The sequence below is a fragment of the Stenella coeruleoalba genome (genome assembly GCF_951394435.1).
Source record: "Stenella coeruleoalba genome assembly, chromosome: 17".
Classification (NCBI taxonomy): Eukaryota; Metazoa; Chordata; class Mammalia; order Artiodactyla; family Delphinidae; genus Stenella; species Stenella coeruleoalba.
The window spans coordinates 28,405,426-28,428,737 of record NC_137163.1 but is presented as its reverse complement, the minus strand read 5'-3'; the positions used below and the strand labels follow the sequence as shown (position 1 = coordinate 28,428,737).

The 23,312-nt window shown below is 37.5% G+C and overlaps 1 long non-coding RNA gene across 3 annotated transcripts in view; it reads right to left on the bottom strand.

Annotated features, from left to right (window-relative positions):
- Nucleotides 1-23,312, bottom strand: part of LOC307176263 — a 177,695-nt gene that overhangs the window by 40,612 nt on the left and 113,771 nt on the right. The window contains exons 5-6 of one of the 3 annotated variants that reach the window (XR_013824680.1): nt 17,647-17,734; nt 15,658-15,827 (exon numbers count right to left, since the gene is read on the bottom strand). This is a non-coding gene — a long non-coding RNA (uncharacterized lncRNA). The remainder of the gene's footprint in view (nt 1-15,657; nt 15,828-17,646; nt 17,735-23,312) is intronic. The other 2 variants (XR_013824681.1, XR_013824682.1) reach the window with 2 other exon arrangements.

Genomic DNA, 23,312 nt, shown 5'->3' with positions numbered 1-23,312 from the left:
ATTCTTGATGAGTCTCCTCTTGCATTTTCCAAGTATGTCATGATATAAAGTATGTCAAAGGTTGACCACAGTTTGGAATGCTTTGCTTTAGCAAAATTATATAGGTTTCCTTACAGAAGGATCATTTTGAGTGTTCATTACCGTAATGTGCACTATGGATATCCAAGAAGGAGCAAACATTTTCCCAATTTATTTGGTCTCAAACTCTTTGAATGGGGAATTTGAGAAACACATTTTGGGAAATACTGATTAATATTGTGATTGATAATGTCACACCTTAATTCAGTTTTGTGCCAGAAACTGGGCATGGAGTATTTCTACTTGGATATTCTACTAACTCAGTAGGTCTAGAACCACATTTTCATCATCTTTCAACCCAATATCTCTTTTCAATTTTTTTCTATCAGTGTCACCACAGTTTTCTCATTCATCCCAACTCAAAATCTCAGCATCATCTCTGGATTTTCCTTCTTCATTTCCTTTACCCTTTCAGTCATCTCTTAATTATTTATTAGATTGTTTCTTGAATTTGTATGTACTTAATATCTCTGTAGTCTAAATTCTCATAACCTCATATCTGGAAATCATCCTAACTGGCCCTGCTGTGTCGAGTTTTTTCTTAAACCAATCCATTCTAAAACAACTATTCAATAATTTTGTTAATATACTGATTAAATTATGTCACTGTCCTGCTCAGAATCTTCAGCCAACTTCCTGTTGCCTCTTGAGTAAAGTCTGCACTATTAACTGAGACATTTAAGGTTAATGCCTCTATTGACCTTCCCCCATCTAGTTCCTTGCTACTTTGCTAATTTTGTTATTTATTCCAGCTAAGTAGACCTCACTGTTCTAAAAATGTAAAGATATTTCCAGCTCTGAACCACTTACTGACCATCTGCCTTGCATTACTTCAGGCAGTATTTTTTTTTAATTTCATGGATCATGAAATCAATTTTTTTGGTGTTTAAATTAAATTCACCTTTATTTTTATTCATTTCCTTAAAGATCACATCCATATTATAGTTCTTTATTTTCTTCTCATAAGCAAGTAATGACCTCTGCAAGATGTCCTTATATTTTTAAACCAGTTATTCATCACTATGTAACACAGTACCTCAAACTTAATTGCTTAAAACAAAAATGGTTTATTTATTCATGATTCTATGCATCAGGAATTCGAGCAGTGACTGGCTAAATAGGTTCTCTTCTTTGTCAGGGGTCTTGTTGTCAGTGCGGGTGCTGAAATGACTAAAGGTCTAATATGGTCTCACTCACATGTCTAGCAAGTTATTTCTGGCTCCTGACTGGGGACTCAGCTGAGGTTGTAGTCAGGGACCTTGGTATTTCTCCACATAGGTCTCTCCATGTGGCTGCTTGGGCTTCCTCACAGCATAATGGCTGAATTCCCAGAAGATGCATTATAAGAAGCAAAGATAGAAGATGTATAACTTTTGAGGCCCAGGCTCAGAAGTCAAAGCATTACATCTCCCATTGGTCATAATAGGTACCAAGGCTAGTCCAAATTCAATGGTAGAGGAAATAGACTCTACCTCCTGATAGGAAAGTAGCAAGGCCACATTGCTAAAGAACATGTGAAATGGGTGATATTGTTGTAGCTCTCTTTGGAAAAAAAAAACCTGTTTACACTATCATGTTCTAGTTCTTTTATTTTTTTTAATTAATTAATTAATTTTTTTTGGCTGCACTGCATGGCATGTGGGATCTTAGTTCCCCGACCAGGGATCAAACCCATTCCCCCTGCAGTGGAAGTGCGGAGTCTTAACCACTGGACCGCTGGGGAAGTCCCCTTTCTAGTTTTTTTTTTTTTTAAGTCAAATTTTTTAAGAAAAATTTTAAACATATATAATTATAGAGAAAGCAATGTAATGTACCCCATGTATGTATTTTCTTAGATTCTGTATTTGTCTATTGGCATCTGTTCACCATGGGACCAATTACTTTAACTATATTTTCTTTTCTGTATTGATATGCTGGCATTTGGGGGTCTTACAGACCTGGGGACAGACTGCCCCTTCCAGAGCTAGCTAATTCCTAAAGATAGTAAATAATTTACTTGGGAGCCCCTTCTCATACACAAGCCAACCACCTCCTTATCTAACTCTCACATATGAAGCCAGTATTTCTCCTGCCCTAAATCATCCCAGGGCCAGCTATCAAGTAACTAGACACCATCCCTATAGTACAAAGCCTGCCAGAATTATTCAAACTGGCCAATCCCAAGCTGTTTACCCTACCCTCCCTCGCCTTCCTCATGTAAACCCCACTACAGGCTCTTCCCCTTGTTCCTGTCTTCTGTCTTCTGACCATCTGATGCTTCTCTTGTGTAGCACAGTGTGCCCCTCCTCTTAGAAAATGTAAGTAATAAAAATCTTCTTTCAATGGCATTAGCTCTGTGTTGGCAATGATTTGCCTTCATAAATTAAAATCCTGTGAGTATAAATGGGAGAGCATGCATCACCCAGTTCAACAATTCAGCAGTTATCAACTCACAGCCAGTACTGCTTCCTCTCTATACCCATACTCTTCACCACCCCACCTCTAAAATACTTAGGCAAATTCTGGACACCGTATAATTTAATCTGTGACTATTTCTGAGAGTATGTATTTGTATATGTACGTATACTTTTTTTTTCAACTATAACCACAATATCATTACCTCAGCAAATGAATTTTTTAATATCATAAATATCCAGACAATGTTGAAATATTTCCAGTTATCTCTTGGAGTGTTTTTTTTAATGGTTTATTATTTGAATTAAGATCCAGGTGATGTCTATACATTGTAACTAGTTGTTATATCTTTTTATTTTCTTTTTATATATAGGTTTCTTTTCCATCTCTTTTATTACTTGCAATTTTTCTTTTTCCCTATCTCTCTCCCTCCCTTTTTCCTTCTCTCTCTCTTCTCTCTCCCTCTCTCTTTCTCTTCAGTATGGTTATTGAAGAAAGCCAGTAGTTGGTTTTTTCTGTGGAGTCGCTACTCCCCGCATTCTGCTTGTATTCTCATGGTGTCATTTAATGTGTTCATCCATCCCCATTATTTCCTATAAATTGGTAGTTAGATTTAGAGGTGTTGACAGATTTGGGCTTGATTTTTTAGCAAGAATTCTTCTTGGGTGATGTTCTGTACTTCCCCAGGAATTACATAATGTCTGTTTGTCTCACCTTCAGTGATGTTAGCAGCCACTGTGATTATTGCCTAGATCTATTAAATTATTAGGGACTGTAAATAGTGATATTATAATTCCACCATTCCTTTTTTGTTTATTAGCTGGTATACTTCCGTAAAGTAAAACTTCTTGACATCAATTATTTGCTTTCCCTGATGTATAGTCCATTTAAAAGATATTGACAATCAATAAAGTTTTTTAAAAGTATCATTTTGAACTTATAAATTTAAATATATTGGATTTGTATCAATCCATTGCACTTATCTTTTTGACAAGACCCCAGTAGTTTTTGATAATTTTCTTGCTTTCTGGTTAACAAAATGTTCAAAGATCCTCAGTACATTTCCTGTTATGGCACTGGAATCAGCCATCTGTCTAAGAATCACTAATTCTTTTTAGTGGGAAATGGTATTTAGAGAATACAGTCTGTGTTTTAAGAGTACTCATTGATACTAGGTTCATTATTTCTAGAACTTTTTAGTAGACACAATTAGAAAGTGTGCATTTTTAAAAAGATAAGATGAGTCTATATTAATACTTCCAATTTAGGTACTAGGCTAGAGAGATTTGCCTTAACTTCATGTAGTCTATACTTGTGTCTTCTCCTATGCCAAAAAAATCTCAGTTCTCAGTGAATTCAACTTACTCATTTGCTTTTCTGTACTACACGTAGTCTCAGAATATTAACATAAACACTACCACAAGTATAATGATTACTAAAAACAAAGCAAGATTCTTTTATTTGCAGTTTCTTTATCCTTAGGTTATCCTACACTAGGGATATAAAGTCAAATTACTGTGTTTTAAATCAGTTAGAATTGTTCCTCTATGTTTATAGAATTAAAGTGGATATAAGTTAGGTTCATTTGTTTCTTTCACTTCACTTTTTACTTTTAGAAACTGAGTCCCACTCCAACTTTATTTTTTCTTATGATTATGTAAAATACTTACATAATTCCAAAGTCAACTCTATATAACAAGAAATTTTTTAAAAAATTCAACTTCTATTTCTGTGTCCTGCAGCCTATTCTCTTTTTTCTCTTGTTGGCAACCATTTGTATGGTTTGTTTTCTTTATTAAAAAATAAATAAATATACTTTATTTTTTAGAGACGTTTTAGGTTCACAGCAAAATTGAGAAGGTATAGAGATTCTCTACATACCCCCTACCCCCACATACACACAGCCTCCCCCACTATCAAAATCCTGCACCAGATGGTACATTTATTACAATCAGTGAACCTACAGGGACACATGGACATATCACTGTCACTCAAAGTCCATAGTTTACATTAGGGTTCACTATTGGTATATTCTGTGGGTTTTGAAAAATATATAATGACATATATCCCCAATTATAGTATTATTCAAAGGGTTTCACTGCCCTAAAAATCCTGTGTGCTCCACCTACTCATCCTTCCCTCCTCTCTAATGGCTGACAACCACTGATCCTTTTATTATCTCCATAGTTTTTCTTTTTCCAGAATGTCATATAGTTGGAATCATACAGTGTGTAGTCTTTTCAGATTAGCTCCTTTCACTTAGTAATATGCATTTAGGTTTCTTCCATGACTTATCATGGCTTGATAGCTCATTTCTTTCTAATACTGAATAAAATTCCATTGTGTGGATGCATCACAGATTATCCATCTACCTACATTTCATAGTCCATTAGAAATGCCATAACAAAATACCACAGACTGAGTGGCTTATAAATAAGAGAAATTTATTTCTCATCATTCTGGAGGCTGGAAGTCCAAGATTGGGTACCAGCATGGTTGGGTTCTGGTGAAGACCCTCTTCTGGGTTGCAGACTGCTGACTTCCCAATGTAACCTCACATGGTAGAAGGAGCAAGGGAGCTTTCTCAGGCTCTTTTGTAAGGGCACTGATCCCATTCATGATGGCTCTGCCCCCATGACCTAATCACTCCCCAAAGGCTCTGCCTCCTAATACCATCACCTTGGTGGTTAGGTTTCAACATATAAATTAATTGAAGGAAGATACATTCAAATCATTACACCTGCTGAAAGACATCTTGGTTGCTTCTAAGTTTTGCCAATCATGAATAAAGCTGATATAAATATTTGTGTGCAGGTTTTTGTGTGGACATAAATTTTCAACTTATTTGGGTAAATACCAAGAAGTGTGATTGCTGGATCATACAGTAAGAGTATGTTTAGTTTTGTAAGAAACTACCAAACTGTCTTCCAATATGGCTGTACCATTTTACATTCCCACCAGCAATGAATGAGTTCCTGTTGCTTTATATCCTGTCCAGCATTTGCTGTTTTTTCCTTTATTTTTAATATAAGGGAATGTTATTTCCCACTTTTATAGATAAATGGCAGTATACTATAAACACTCCTTTTTAAACTTCATATCATAGAGTATATCTCAGAGATCATGCTATAGTTGTATTTATAGCTATTACTCATTCCTTCTTACAGCTGCAAAGTATGCCATTGTATCGATATAGCACGGTTTTATTTAACCCATCCCCTATTAATAGACACTTGGGTTGTTTCCAGTTTTTGTTTTTACAAATAGTACTTCAATGAATTCCTTGTAAACCTACCTTTTTGTACTTTTCCCAATGTATCTTTGTGGTCAATTCCTAGGAATGGATTGCTAGGTTAAAGGGTAAGCATTTGTATAATTTTGATATATATTGACCAATTCCTCTCTCTATAGGAGTTACAACATCTTGTATTTCTATAACAATGTATTAGGGTGCCTATATCTTCACAGCCTCATCTACAGAGTATGCTGTCAAACTTTTGGATTTTTCCCAAACTGATAAGAAAGAAATAGCAACTCAGTGAAGTTCTAAATTATACTTTTATTGTTATGAACATGGTTGAAACCATTTTTTAGGTTTAAGATCCACGTGCATTTCTTTTTCCTAAGAGCTCTGCTCATATTTCTAGCCCATTTTACTATAGGGTTGTCTTCTTCCTTTAGTTTTAGAAGCTTTTATATATATTAGAGACATTAGCCTTTTGTCTGTAACATATACTTTTCCCCAGTTAATCATTTTTTTAAAAATCTGGCTGTTTTTATTATCACGTTTTAAATTTTATCTGATCAACTTCATCATTTTTATCGCTTCTGGAGTCATAGTTTTTCCCCTTTCAGGTTATAGAAGAATTCAATTGTGTTTCCTTTAAAACTTGTATAACCATAAAGGTAACCCAGTTTAGTGGGTTGTAACAAGCAATTTTTAAAAAGAGATACAATTAAGTAGAACAGAAAAAATAGTATTCATTGTATATAATGAAGTATTGAAAGAGCTTAGAAGTTGCCACTCCAATCCTCACAAGAAAAAAGCTGAACAAACTGACAGTCTTCAATTCTTAGATATATCAGAGATCTGAGGCCAAAGGATAAATTGTTACTCCCCAAACTTGAGAGACAGACAGGAAGATACAGAGAATCACAGTCTACCAGGAACAGAAGCCCAGGAGCAGAAGCCAGCAGCAGGAGCCAGGACTGGTAGGAATTCTTTAAACTGTAATTGATGAATTGCTAAGTGCCTCAATGTTTGAAAATTATAACTCCCAAAACTTGAGAGTTAAAAACTCCATAGGGCCCAATTTTAAAGGGATTCTCAGGCTTTTCTGAGCTTTACCTCTAGGAGCTCTATCATCTTCTCACTGTGTAGATGAGAGACAAATCCCCTAGTGCTTTCAGCAGGAAAAGGGGGAAAGTAACCATTTTGAAATATACCCAGAACTCTCTGTTCTTCTTAACAAGGTCTATCCTTAAAGGAAACTATTTGACCAGAGACTAACTGGGATTTCACAAAAGCCTAACTGATCTGGAGGAAGGGCAACACCCAATCCAGGCTCACTAAAAGACTGAGACCTAATCATAGAACTATAGAATACTTTCCCTCCCCTGCATCTTACCACAACATCCATAGGATTCCTGTATAATATCAGGAGATTACAGCTAAAAGAACTACAAGGCTCAAATCCTATTTAAGAACTCTCGGGACTTTTCTGGTGGTCCAGTGGTAAAGAATCTGCCTTACAATGCAGGGGATGTGGGTACCATCCCTGGTCAGGGAACTAAGATCCTACATGCCACAGGGCAACTAAGCCCATGTGCCATAACTACTCAGCTCGCAAGCGCCTTAACTGGAGCCCACATGCTACAAACTACAGAGCCCACATGCTCTGGAGCCTGCGTGAAACAACCAGAGAAGAGAAAACCCTCATGCCGTAACTAGAGAGAAGACTGCGAACCACAACGAAAGAGCCCACCTGCCTCAAGGAAGATCCTGAGTGCCACAACTGAGACCCAACGCAGCCAAAAATAAATAAAATAAATAAATCTTAAAAAAAAAAGAAGTTTCTTTGAAAAACCCAAAGACTAAAGGGGAGACAAAAGCAAGACACTAAAGGAAATTTATAGCCTCTCACAGCACAACTACAGTAAACAGTAAACACAGCCTATTCTTATCCAGATGAACATAAAGTATATAATGTCTTAAAATAATTTGTATGTTTAACGTATATCAATATAGACATAGTTATGAATGTGTGTATTGGATTGTGATTTAAAATGTATTTCTTACTGAGGACCACAGTCAAAAAAGCTGAGATCGGGCTTCCCTGGTGGCGCAGTGGTTGAGAGTCTGCCTGCCGATGCAGGGGACACGGGTTCGTGCCCCGGTCCGGGAAGATCGCACATGCCGCGGAGCGGCTGGGCCCGTGAGCCATGGCCGCTGAGCCTGCGTGTCCGGAGCCTGTGCTCCGCAACAGGAGAGGCCACAACAGTGAGAGGCCTGCGTATCGCAAAAAAAAAAAAAAAAAAGCTGAAATCACTTGGCATAAGGAATCTCTTGACTGTGCTCTCTACAGAACGAAATAATACTAGTACCTATGCACTTATTCCCCATTCAAGTACAATAAAGAGTTTCTCCCATTCCAAGCAGCAACAGCTCAGTGAAGACATGGGCAATGTATGTTCACGAACGGTGTTTTGTTATTTTCATTAATACGATGGGGATCACACAAACTGGTACTTCTCAACTAGAACTAACTCTAACTCTTCATAGGAAAAGTTCTGTGTCCTAGAAATGCTTCTCTCTTAGCTAATTGGGATACCTACTGAGCTGGTAAAAGATGCCAAAGAAGCTAGAGGCCCCGGGACCCTGACAGGCATGCTTACCCTCATCTTACTTGTGCCAGTCATAGTCTCCATTTGCAACATTGTTGTCTGTGAAGCAAGCAGACATTTTCAAGTATAAATATGGCACACAACATATTTCCTTTAGGCCTAAGCCTCTCAGTAATTTAGTTTCCTTAAGATACTGCTGTACTCTCTTTACTGCTTCCTATGTTTACATCTTTATTCTTGCTGTTAGAACTCACCTAAACAAATCTCACCCAACCGTAAGATCAGACTTCTCTTTGATCTGTCTCACTCCTCTATGAAACTGCCCTGGCCCTCCTTTTATTTATCCCAGTCTCTAACAGTCCAAAGAATTTATTTCCTGAACCATTGTTTTTAAAACAAAAACCATTTATCACCATGAGTTTATTACTTAATTATTTCATACATATAAATCTTGACACACTTGTTAAATTATAAGCTCCTGGAGTAGATGGTCATTTCTTTTATACTCCATCTCAGTTGATCAAGAGGTGGGCATGCTCCACCTCACACTGGTCAGAATGGCCATCATTAAAAAGTCTACAAATAACAAATGCTGGAGAGGGTGTGGAGAAAAGTGAACACCTACCTACACTGTTAGTAGGAATGTAAATTGGTGCAGCCATTATGGAAAACAATATGGAGGTTCCTTTAAAAACTAAAAATAGAGATGCCGTATGATCCAGCAATCCCACTCCTGGGCACATATCTGGAGAAAACCACAATTCGAAAATGTACATGCACCCCAGTGTTCACTGCAGCACTACTGCAATAGCCAAGACATGGAAGCAACCTAAATGTCGATCCACAGATGAATGGATAAAGAAGATGTGGTATATACTACTCAACCATAAAAAAGAATGAAATAACGCCATTTGCAGCAACATGGATGGACTTAGAGATTATCATAATAAGTGAAGGAAGTCATACAGAGAAAGACAAATACCATATGATATCACTTATATGTGGAATCTAAAATAAGACACAAATGAACTTATTTATGAAACAGAAACAGACTCACAGACATAGAAAATAAATTAATGGTTACCAAGGGGAAAGGGGGTGTGGGAGAGATAAATTAGGAGTATGGGATTAGGAGATACACATTACTATATATAAAATAGATAAACAACAAGGTCCTACTGTATAGCACAGGAACCTACATTAAATATCCTGTAATAAATAATGGAAAAAACATATACATATATATATATATATATATATATATATATATATATATATATATATATATATATATAAAACTGAATCACTTTGTTGTATACCAGAAACTAAAACAACATTGTAAATCAACTATACTCCAATTAAAAAAAAAAAAAAGAAAGGTTGGCATGTAGCAGGTACTCAGTAAATGCTTAGTCAATAATGGATTCATGAACGACTCAATATATCAATTCTCCTTTAAGAAGATACTCATCAAGGAAAAAAGGCAGAAGACTCAAATCAATAGAACTAGAAATGAAAAAGGAGAAATAATAACTGACACTGCAGAAATACAAAAGATCATGAGAGATTACTACAAGCAACTCTATGCCAATAAAATGGACAACCTGGAAGAAATGGACAAATTCTTAAAAAGGCACAACCTGCCAAGACTGAATCAGGAAGAAATAGAAAATATGAACAGACCAATCACAAGCACTGAAATTGAAACTGTGATTAAAAATCTTCCAACAAACAAAAGCCCAGGACCAGATGGCTTCACAGGCGAATTCTATCAAACATTTAGAGAAGAGCTAACACCTATCCTTCTCAAACTCTTCCAAAATATAGCAGAGGGAGGAACACTCCCAAATTCCTTCTACGAGGCCACCATCACCTTGATACCAAAACCAGACAAGGATGTCACAAAGAAAGAAAACTACAGGCCAATATCACTGATGAACATAGATGCAAAAATCCTCAACAAAATACTAGCAAACAGAATCCAACAGCACATTAAAAGGATCATACACCAGGATCAAGTGGGGTTTATTCCAGGAATGCAAGGATTCTTCAATATACGCTAATCTATCAATGTGATAAATCATATTAACAAATTGAAGGAGAAAAACCATATGATCATCTCAATAGATGCAGAGAAAGCTTTTGACAAAATTCAACACCCATGTATGATAAAAACCCTGCAGAAAGTAGGCATAGAGGGAACTTTCCTCAACATAATAAAGGCAATATATGACAAACCCACAGCCAACATCATCCTCAATGGTGAAAAACTGAAAGCATTTCCACTAAGATCAGGAACAACACAAGGTAGCCCACTCTCACCACTCTTAGTCAACATAGTTTTGGAAGTTTTAGCCACAGCAATCAGAGAAGAAAAGGAAATAAAAGGAATCCAAATCGGAAAAGGAGAAGTAAAGCTGTCACTGTTTGCAGATGACATGATACTATACATAGAGAATCCTAAAGATGGTACCAGAGAACTACTAGAGCTAATCAATGAATTTGGTAAAGTAGCAGGATACAAAATCAATGCACAGAAATCTCTGGCATTCCTATACACTAATGATGGAAATTCTGAAAGTGAAATCAAGAAAACACTCCCATTTACCACTGCAACAAAAAGAATAAAATATCTAGGAATAAACCTACCTAAGGAGACAAAAGACCTGTATGCAGAAAATTATAAGACACTGATGAAAGAAATTAAAGATGATACAAATCGATGGAGAGATATACCATGTTCTTGGATTGGAAGAATCAACATTGTGAAAATGACTCTACTACCCAAAGCAATCTATAGATTCAATGCAATCACTATCAAACTACCACTGGCATTTTTCACAGAACTAGAACAAAAACTTTCACAATTTGTATGGAAACACAAAAGACCCCGAATAGCCAAAGCAGTCTTGAGAATGAAAAAAGGAGCTGGAGGAATCAGGCTCCCTGACTTCAGACTATACTACAAAGCTACAGTAATGAAGACAGTATGGTACTGGCACAAAAACAGAAAGATAGATCAATGGAACAGGATAGGAAGCCCAGAGATAAACCCACACACATATGGACACCTTATCTTTGATAAAGGTGGCAGGAATGTACAGTGGAGAAAGGACAGCCTCTTCAATAAGTGGTGCTGGGAAAACTGGACAGGTACATGTAAAAGTATGAGATTAGATCACTCCCTAACACCATACACAAAAATAAGCTCAAAATGGATTAAAGACCTAAATGTAAGGCCAGAAACTATCAAATTCTTAGAGGAAAACATAGGCAGAACACTCTATGACATAAATCACAGCAAGATCCTTTCTGACCCACCTCCTAGAGTAATGGAAATAAAAACAAAAATAAACAAATGGGACCTAATGAAACTTCAAAGCTTTTGCACAGCAAAGGAAACCATAAACAAGACCAAAAGACAACCCTCAGAATGGGAGAAAATATTTGCAAATGAAGCAACTGACAAAGGATTAATCTCCAAAACTTACAAGCAGCTCATGCAGCTCAATAACAAAAAAACAAACAACCCAATCCAAAAATGGGCAGAAGAGCTAAATAGACATTTCTCCAAAGAAGATATACAGACTGCCAACAAACACATGAAAGAATGCTCAACATCATTAATCATTAGAGAAATACAAATCAAAACTACAATGAGATATCATCTCACACCAGTCAGAATGGCCATCATCAAAAAATCTAGAAACAATAAATGCTGGAGAGGGTGTGGAGAAAAGGGAACACTCTTGCACTGCTGGTCGGAATGTGAATTGGTTCAGCCACTATGGAGAACAGTATGGAGGTTCCTTAAAAAACTACAAATAGAACTACCATATGACCCAGCAATCCCACTACTGGGCATATACCCTGAGAAAACCAAAATTCAAAAAGAGTCATGTACCAAAATGTTCATTGCAGCTCTATTTACAATAGCCCGGAGATGGAAACAACCTAAGTGCCCATCATCGGATGAATGGATAAAGAAGATGTGGCACATATATACAATGGAATATTACTCAGCCATAAAAAGAAACGAAACTGAGCTATTTGTAATGAGGTGGATAGACCTAGAGTCTCTCATACAGAGTGAAGTAACTCAGAAAGAAAAAGACAAATACCATACGCTAACACATATATATGGAATTTAAGAAAAAAAATGTAATGAAGAACCTAGGGGTAAGACAGGAGTAAAGACACAGACCTACTGGAGAACGGACTTGAGGATATGGGGAGGGGGAAGGGTGAGCTGTGACAGGGAGAGAGAGAGTCATGGACATATACACACTAACAAACGTAAGGTAGATAGCTAGTGGGAAGCAGCCGCATGGCACAGGGATATCGGCTCGGTGCTTTGTGACCACCTGAAGGGGTGGGAAAGGGAGGGTGGTAGGGAGGGAGACGCAAGAGGGAAGAGATATGGGAACATATGTATATGTATAACTGATTCACTTTGTTATAAAGCAGAAACAAACACACCATTGTAAAGCAATTATACCCCAATAAAGATGTTAAAAATAAATAAATAAATAATGGATTCATGAACGACTCAATACATGAATTCTCCTTTAAGAAGGATACTTGTGGATATATATATATATATATATATATATATATATATATATAAACATCTTTTCATTTCTGTTATTTTTATGAATATGATACAGTATCTAAAAGTTCAGAAAACTAGCAATCCATGAGATGGGACAAGTTCTTGTAAAAGTATCTTTCTAGAATTTAAAAATTATACTGATGATGCTAACTCTCACAGCTGCAAGAGCATTTAAAAAGATGAATAAGGGGGTTAGTCAGTCCTGTAGGCAGATGATAGACCTTCTTAAGTAAGCCTATTTAGATACTTCCTTCTACATGCGGAACTTCTAATTAAGTCGTGAACTCCTAAATCCCTGGGGTTTTGCCACAACATTCATCAATTTGGTTCTTTTCTCAGTGACACATACATGTCATTCAGAACATACTTCTAAGTAAAACTCCCTTGTCTTTTTTTTTTTCCATCTAAAAAGTACTCTCTACTATAGGATGATGAAAATTCAAAAACAAGCTACATAATTTTTACATTCCAGGTACAAAATCTCATTACTCAAGTTGGCATGTATATACGGCATTAAACAATCAATGTCTCGGGACTTCCCTGGTGGCGCAGTGGCCTGCCAGTGCAGGGGACATGGGTTCGATCCCTGGTCCGGGAAGATCCCACATGCCGCAGAGCAACTAAGCCTGTGCACCACAACTACTGAGCCTGCTCTCTAGAGCCCGCGAGCCACAACTACTGAAGCCCATGTGGCCTAGAGCCCGTACTCTGCAACAAGAGAAGCCACTGCAATGAGAAGCTCTTGCACCGCAACGAAGAGTAGCCCCCGCTCTCTGCAACTAGAGAAAGCCTGTGCTCAGCAAAAAGACCCAATGCAGCCAAAAATAAATAAATAAATATTTAAAAATCAGTGTCTTAAACATTCAACATTGGCATTCCCTTTTTTAAATCTGCAGGCTCTTCTTTAAATATCAACATCCTTGGAAACACTGACCCATCTTCTAATATATACTGGAATTTCTTTCAGACTTCTGGGTCTATAGATACCTCTTGATTAGTTTTTTAAAAAGAAGATGTCTAAAAAGCCTATCAAAATCCCCTCTACGGGCTTCCCTGGTGGTGCAGTGGTTGGGAGTCCACCTGCCGATGCGGGGGACGTGGGTTCGCGCCCCGGTCTGGGAGAATCTCACGTGCCGCGGAGCGGCTGGGCCAGTGAGCCTTGGCCGCTGGGCCTGCGCGTCCGGAGCCTGTGCTCCGCGGCGGGAGAGGCCACAGCAGTGAGAGGCCCGCGTACCGCAAAAAAAAAAAAAAAAAAAAAAAAAAAAAATCCCCTCTAGGCCTCTGAATCTAGGGTCACTACTTTTGACTTCAAAACTACCGTCCAGGACTTCCCTGGTGGTGAAGTGATTAAGAAGCCTCCTGCCAATGCAGGGGACACGGGTTCGAGCCCTGGTCCGGGAAGATCCCATATGCCGCGGCACAACTAAGCCTGCGCGCCACAGCTACTGAGCCCATAGTCTAGGGCCCGTGAGTCACAACTACTGAGCCTGCATGCCACAACTACTGAAGCCCGCGTGCCTAGAGCCTGTGCTCCGCAACAAGAGAAGCCACCACAATGAGAAGCCTGCTCACCGCAAGGAAAAGTAGCCCCCACTCGCTGCAACTAGAGAAAGCCCGTGTGCAGCAACGAGGACCCAACGCAGCCAAAAATAAATAAATAAATAAATAAACTACTGTCCAAGTAGCAAATAACCAAGCAACTCAACTATTGGGTTGGCCGAAAAGTTCATTCGGGTTTTTCCATAACATCTTACAGAAAAACCTGAACGAACCTTTTGGTCAACCTAATAGTATCTCTATTAGTTCCACGTGTGAGTAATTCTGATTGAGTTCATTTATTTATGTACATTCAGACTCTTACATGGTTTTCCTACATAAACCAAGCATTTTTATAGACAATATAATTCTTCCTTCTTTATTTTCAACAACAAATTCATTCAAAACTTGTGTTAGCCAGCTTTTGCTGTAACAAACAATCCCAATATCTCTGTGGGTTATAACAACAAATTTGTATTGATTGCCTAAGTTCATGAGGGTGAGGGCTTTTCTGGGTTTAGCTGACTTTGGTTGAGCTAGACCTTGGCTCCATGACAATTATGTTTACATTCCATAGCCCAGGCTGAAGGATTAAGCTAGTATCTTGGACATGCTATTCTCATTTTGGAGGGAAACATCAAGATTGGGTACCAAGTCATGCACAATGTATAAGCACATTTTCAAACACATTTAAAACTTCTAAGACAATCTATTTGTCAACGGAAGTAATATGACCCAGGTCAAAGTCAGTGGAAAGGAAAATAGACTGTGCTCACAGAGAAGCATGGCAAGGGTATGGAGGGAATAAATATTTGTGACATAATGTAATCTACCACAGCCTGCTTGTGAACAAGTTCACAAATGTTCACTTCCTTGCTGTAAAAAAAATGTAATCACCCCATCCTAAAGATACTCCAAGGTCTGATCTAATCAAAACCTCTAGCTTGAAATCCAGGATCTTGAGTTTGTATCATGCCCAAATGTAGCTCTACTGAGCCAAAGTCCTATGACCTAAAAGACTTGTTATTTGTACCCACCCATGATAAAATACATACCTACACATCCATAATAAAATAGTGTAACCACAGTAAACACTCTCATTTAGGAAGGGGAAGAAGGTGAGAACCCAGCAGTCACTGATTCACAGAAGTTCTGAAATCCCATGGAGAAATTGTTATATAAAGTCTGCTAACCTGAGTGTAAGGAACTGTGTTTAACCAATCTTCAATTTTGTCTCCTGGAGGTAGCTTCATAGTCTATCGTTCTTCATGACTCTTGACTTCACCTTCTGGGAAGTCCTTCCTTTTCCAATATCCTGTTTGGGAGAAACTTCTGTTTTTGGATGCCAAACAGCTTCCTTATCCTGTCAAAAAAGTCGAGAGCTCAAGGGTAGTTTTACTGTTCAAACAATCACAACCTCTTTTAATTCAGGCTGGTAGCAATTTTGGCACTACAACTTAAAACAAAAAAAAACATTGTTAGTTTCTTTGATATCTTTGTTTCCGGTTAGTGCCTCCTGCCAATAGCCAGATCCATAATTAGCAGACATACTTCTAGGCTTAATTACAGATAATTTGTACTCTTTAGGCTTCCATTAGGCCAATCTATGATTTCTTTACCCAGAACCATTTTGTACAAGTGAAATGACTTACTGGGGATCACTTTAAAGGGATCAGAGGTCTTAACAAATGGTGTGGTGACAACAGTCTTGATTTGATCTTTACTCCCAAGCCTGAATCATAATCATCCTCCTCCTCATCATCTTATTATTATTAATTAGGCATACTTTTACTTAGTAGGATGAAAATATTAACCTTTCATATTTATGATGACAAAAACTCTTTATAGGCACTCTACAATACTGATTTTTGAAGACTGCTTTTGCCTTCTGATCTGTATAATAGGCTTCTAAAAGATAATCGATAATATAATTTGCTCCTCCTATTTATCCACTTAAAAATCTCTTTGATATTACCTTTAAAATTGCCTACATGTTACTATGGTAATTTCGCATTCAGAATTTGCTCAAGTTGCTAAACTTCTGATGTGCTTTAAATTCACTAAAAATAATTAAAATTATTCAGTGTAATAATATGTACACACAACTAGAAAACAACTATCCATGCCCTTGACTTGGTTTTGCATTGAGGCCTTGTTTTAATTTGCAAATAATTTACTGGCTGGAGATGAGAAACAGTAACATCTTTCAACTCTGTCTCTGGACTTCTGCATTCTTCTTTTCTCTTCCATTCCATTGAAAAGAGTCCAATTATTTTCTGAGTTTATTCTTCCTTATAAAGCCTAAAAAGCAATTTTGGGCTACCAACATGCCATCTTGAAAATTCTTTGCAAAGTTTATAGGTATATTTTCTGCCTTTCAAGTTATCTCAGGTAAAGTACTACCAAAATTTTCACCATTGCATACAATAGGTTGTCATTTTTCCAGCCTCCTCTAATATCAGGGGCTCCCATAACAGGCACAGTGCAAATACTACATATTTTAGTTTATTGTTGTTACACTGATGCCTTGCTTCTAGGTATCAATTTCTTTATTAATCAACTTTTGTTGTGGTGACAAATAATCCCAAATCTTAGCAACTTGCAACAACAAACAGTCATTTATCATTCATGTTACTGGGTTCTGCTGGGCTCTTTTGGGTTCAGCTTGCATCAAGTGTCTTCTCTCTTTGAATCAAGCCTGAGGAGTAGCCACTATATGAAAGATGCTTTTCTGACCGTGGAAGGCAGGAAGAAGAGGAGTGTCAATCATGCAAGTGCGTTTAAAGCTTTGGCCCAAATGTGTTATATGTTATATCTGCTCACATCCCATTGGTTAAAGCAAACCACACAGCCACCAAAGTTAACCAAAGTTAATGGGTGAGGGGAGCAAATGCTGACTGACCATAGGATAGGAGGAAAAGAATAGCTATAAAAGAACAAAAAATCAAATATACTTTAAAAAATATTTGCTAAATGACAAACTGTGTTCCTTCCAGCTGCTAAAAACATTCTATAAACAAAGTAGTGTCTCTGATCTCAGAAAACTCAGTCTAGTGGAGAATTCAACTAAGTGAAGAGACAATTGAAATGTAACGCGAAAAGTGTACAGAACTCATGCCATTTAACCCAGAATTAAAGTATTAGGGAAGGTTTCCTGGAGGAAGTAATAACTAAACCAATACCTGGATGGTGAACAGGAGTTAGAGGGTGAAATGAGCTGAGCAGCAGTGGGCAGGGAGAGAGTTCTCAGCAGCTCAGAATGAGCAAGGCCTGAGGTCAAGAGAAAGCATAGAGAAACAAAAACATTTCGGTATGGTCTCAGGGCAGAGACCAACCCTGTCAAACACATAAAACAATGGTTGAATATTTCATATTAAAAAGATAAATATTGGGTTTAAAACTGTGGCGTCGCAAGTCCCATAAACAATACTGCTATACACTGAAACTGAAAAAGAAAAAAAAAAAATCCCTGTGCTTTTCAGAGGTGGAATAACCGAGAGAGTATGGGCATTTATACTTAAACCAAGCCAGGGCGAAATGCAGAAATAATTCGATTTAACTGTCTTGTGGCCTGGCACTTTTCTCCAGCATGCTTTGTGGGAGAAATTCTCAGTGTTGAAATTGAGTGAATGCTGTCAATGTGGTAATTATTTTATTATCAAGGGCAACCACTGGCAAGAGAAGAATTGCCTTGAGGTTTACAGTTTATGTCTCTGATCAGAAAATACAGTTGCTTTTGTCAATTAACTACATTAGGCAGGTTTTGGAAAAACAGAAATTAAAATGCAGTTTTACTCTATCACTTTTCAAGGGTGTGGCTTTGAGTTTGGTCTAAGCAGTGTGAAGTTCGCTGAAGAGCATCCCTACTTTGTCTCTTAGCACAGTGACTGCCCTGTGGAAGAGTCCAGCAAGCTTACAACATGGATAGGCCCACTGTCCTTTTGAAATGGACAACTGGGGAATGTTAACATGCTCATGACAAGCATAAAAAAAAAAATAACATTTTAGGCTCAGTTTGTACTCAATGTGCACGTATTTTAAAAGGAGGAATCTTGTAGGTATCAGTTATAAGCTGCTTTGAAAACAGGATCTGGTAAAATACTGGGTTGGCCAAAAAGTTCGGTAAGATGTTACGAAAAAACCCAAACGTCTTTTTGGTCTTTTTGGCCGACCCAATACACCTTTGCAAAGCGGTCCAGGAAACAGACATTTTAAATATTCACCTTTGTTTAAGACACTCTTTGCACTTCCCTTAAGCACCCGTGTAGTGCTGCTCTGCTGCCTAACTCTGTAAGGAACAGTCATAAGAAGGAAGGTTATAGTGAAAACAAAAATCCAGAACCATCAAATTTGAGATCAAATGTTGATGCAATATTAATGAACTACATGTGACATTTCTATCACCAAAATCGGGAACACATGATAATACTGAATACATTTGCATCAACTCCACCTTGATTGTCACATCGTTGTTGAATCTGCACCTCTGATCCTGTCACAGGCAAAAGTACTGAAACGGCAAAGTATGCCTTTGTGGTCTTCCGTTCACCCAGGATCTCACTTCTCTTGCTAAAAAATTACCTCTTTTTCTCCACCCTAGTATCAATAACTACCATTTATTGGTTGCTTAACCAAGCTCTGGACACTGTGCTGGTCAAGTATGTATATTATATAACAATAGTAGTAACCATGTTTCTCTCATCTTAGAGACAAGAAAACTGAGACACCCCAAACATTAAACAATTTTCTCAAGCTCATAAAGCTAGCAAAGTGATAGAGGCAAGATTCAAACCAGCTCTTTTTGACTGTAAGAAAATTCATAATTCCAACCACACACTGCCATGTGCACTTGGATTGGTTTCTTATACACTGTAAGTTGTGGTTAAGAGGAAAGCAAACTGTTTAAACTAAGGTGTGAATGACTACAACCCATCCCCCTTACCCACACCCCTACACCTTTTATCTTTTTTTTTTCCACTGTGAAAAATGAACACTACCATTCAAATGAATCTTTAATTAGACTGATTTAATGCAAGGTGACAAAAGGAAATAAAACATGTTAGCAGGTTGAGGAAGTATTTGGAAATAGGAAAGAGGAACAGGAGCCATTCAGGTGCCCTTTGAGTAGTGCCATGTAGTTGCTAGTGCAATGTCTTTTGGCTGATGTTTTCTTTTGGAGCAGGTCTAATATCACAGGCTCATACATCAAGTCAGCCTTGCTCACCTCCTCTCTTGAAAATATTTAGTATAATTTAAAGCTTTAACTAAAGAAGAAAAGATTGAAGAAAATCAGTGAGGTGTATTAATAATAGACATTTGGGCTTCCCTGGTGGCACAGTGGTTGAGAATCTGCCTGCCAATGCAGGGGACACGGGTTCGAGCCCTGGTCTGGGAGGATCCCACATGCCGCGGAGCAACTGGGCCCGTGAGCCACAACTACTGAGCCTGTGCGTCCAGAGCCTGTGCTCCGCAACAAGAGAGGCCGTGACAGTGAGAGGCCTGCACACCGCGATGAAGAGTGGCCCCCGCTTGCCACAACTAGAGATAGCCCTCGCACAGAAACGAAGACCCAGCACAGCCAAAAAATAAATTAATTAATTGATAAACTCCTACCCCCAACATCTTCAAAAATAATAATAATAATAATAGACATTTGAAGGCAGATTTTTATTTCTCTTTTTGAGTGCACAGGATACTGGTAATAGAAGCTATTAAATTGATACAGTTTACATGAATTTTAAGTCTCCAGTACAAATGCAAGCCTTCCGCTTGTCCTCATTCACGATTTATTTATTTACCAACTTCTATTTATCCTTTGGTTTTTAGCTACAGCTTATGTGAATTCTTTTTTTTTTTTTTTTTTGGCAGCACTGTGCAGCATAAGGGATCTTAGTTCCCCCACCAGGGATCAAACCTGCACCCCCTGCAGGGGAAGCATGGAGTCTAACCACTGGACCACCAGGGAAGTCCCTTATGTGAATTCTTTTTCCATATCTTCCCCATTTTCATTTACTTACAGGGTTAATATCTCTTTCTTTTGTGTTCCCTAAGCACTTATTATCTTTCTCCATATGACAGTTCCTACACAACACATTGTAATTTTTTACATGTTAAGCTATTTTTACTTAAAAAAATTTAGAGTCGACATTGACTTATAGATGTTTAATGAGAACATCTAACAGTGTTAGATGGAAATCACTGATTGATTACTGGTTAAATAAACATATAATTTCTGTATCTGTATTTCATATTTGAAAAATGCCAGTCACAGGGTTGATGTAACCTAAAATGTGTTTCTGCAAAAGTTTAAATTTTATCTATATGAAACTGATTCTTCTATTTTTTTATTCTCTTTTATGATATCTTCCTCTTTTATTTGCTCACTCATTCCTGCTTTCTCTTGCACTCATGCTCTCTTTTGCTTTTGCCTTTTTGCTCTTTCTTTCTCTATCTGCCTTTCATCACTGTCTCTGATTAGCTTCATTCTGCAACAGACTCCTCATTGTGTCAGGGAAGACAGCCACTGGTGCCAGGTTCAAAATCTCCAAGCTTAGCAACCTTAACAGAAAGACAACATGTTTCTTCTAGTGTTTAAAAATGTTATCATCCTGCCTTGGATTACTCTATCTTACGTTTTGCTGGTAATATTCTAATTTGAGGGTAAGTCAGGAGGATATACCTCAAATATCTGGAACCTGACCTATTACCTTCTTTGGTGTATTAGCCAAATACACCAAAGGTATTGTGATAATGGTGTGTAACAAACATACCCCAAAATCGCAGCTCCAGTCTCAGGAGATTCTCCCTGGTTGTTCCAAAATTTCTTCCAGGAGCTCTCAGGCTACATGATTCCCCATTAATGTACTGCATTTGTCCTGTTCCCTCAACCTTTGATTTAAAGTCTTAGGCTTTTTTCTAGTTGCACTAACTTATTAATTAGATCATGTTACCATCTCTGAACCAGTCACAGACCCACATAACGCTAATTAGTTTAGGCCTGAGCCACATGTGCTGCTCATGGAGATACTTCTATGAAGCACATGAGCTTCTTATAGGGGTGATGGTGGTTACCTAAAGCACAATTGGGGTGCTAGAACCAAAATAAGGTGATAAAAGTCTGCCTGAATCAGCAAATGTTCAACACAGAATAGCATGCTTTTAGATTTCTTATTTAAGTTCAAGTTTGTGGTTTAGTCTACTTTGATCTTAGGAAGAAGGATCAGGCAACAGCCATGATCTGAACTCTCTATTAGTAGATATACCTCAAAGACTGAACTGAGAAAATTTCCAGAATAAAGAAGGAAAGATGAAGAAGAGATATTTTGTAAAAGGTGATAGTCTTCTTCTTCCACCTGGTCTGCTGATAAACAGCAGCTACTTAAGTTTAAACTTTTTCCTTTCCTGGAAAGAGTAAGACATTCTGAATTAGAAACATCTGCTGGTACATCAGTCTCTGTTCCAGTTCTAGGGGAGAAAAACAGTAAAATGTTGGTCATGATAGTGGAGGAAGAGTTACCCAGAAAATTTTTTCTTGATTAAAAAATTTTTTTTAATATATGTAGGAAGTGGAGAAGGAAAAATGTTAAATAATACAAGAATTCTGAATAAAAAAATCCCATACATCTAAAATTTCTGATGCATGATATATACTTTAGGATGGTTAAGAAACAATTTTATCAATGATGAGGACAAGATTATTGCTAGTTCTGGGTCATACCTATACAGTGTCTTGAACTTAATGTTTATTCAAAGGACTGCTATGATATATCAATGAAGGATTTCCCATATAGAATTCATTGCGCTTATAAAAGTCCTACCTCAACCTTTTAAAATATTTGTCTGTAAGGTGGTTTTGAACTGCTCTAAAGATTTAGGGTGTTCTTCATAACTCTACTTGAAGCCATTCCTCTGGGGATAGCCCACAACTGTCTGCTTGCTTATGTTCTAGAGATGAAATGAAATAATATATGAGATGCGATTGAAATAGTCCTGGATACCTGGAAAGTGCTCAATAAACTGCAGGACAAGTTATCTTTCTTATTACTGCTGCTATTTTGCTCATATTATTTGAATCATTTTTCTGTAAGAGCAAATTCTGTGTGCAAGTTGCTGCTCTAAGGATTTGATGGCAGGAAAGTCCACCCCCACCTTTGCTGATCTCAAAGGATGAATGAAGGAGGCAGCTGGTTTCTAACATCTCTGCTTTGACAGCCCTCAGAGCCACCAGAGCCTCACATGCAGTTGGAGCTATTGGTAGCTGCTGGAGTAAGAGTGCTTGAACATCTTCAGAATGCCAATATTTTTTCAGGGAATAGTATCCATGTGTCTCAAAGTGAAAATTAAATCCAAACTTCCTTCATCATCAAACACTTGCTATTCCTCTTTGAAAACTTGGTGAATCTGGTGCTCATGAAAACATGGGTTAGTGAAGATCAGTGTGAAAGGCCAAGTAACACATGTTTTCTTCCTCCTCTTTAGCTCTTCATTTTCATGGTCCTAATAATTTCCCAACAGAAGAAAAGCAAGCAATGAAACAAGATAGAGAAATGATCTTAACAAAGTAAAGAGTCATCCCATAGTTAATGACAGAAAAAAAAGCTAGTTTGATGCAGTACATTTTGTACTGATAAATACTGATCATTAAATGGTAATTTAGAGGTTTGCAATTACTACATTTTTACACTATGACTTATTTGAATAAAAGTTATATGATATTTTTAACTGCATTATTTATGAAGAGCAAGGCTATGCCATAAAATAATTAGTATTATTTATTTTGAGGTTCTTACTTTAAGATACCTATAGATAAATTTTTGAAGATAATTTTCAATGCATAAAATGGAAAAAG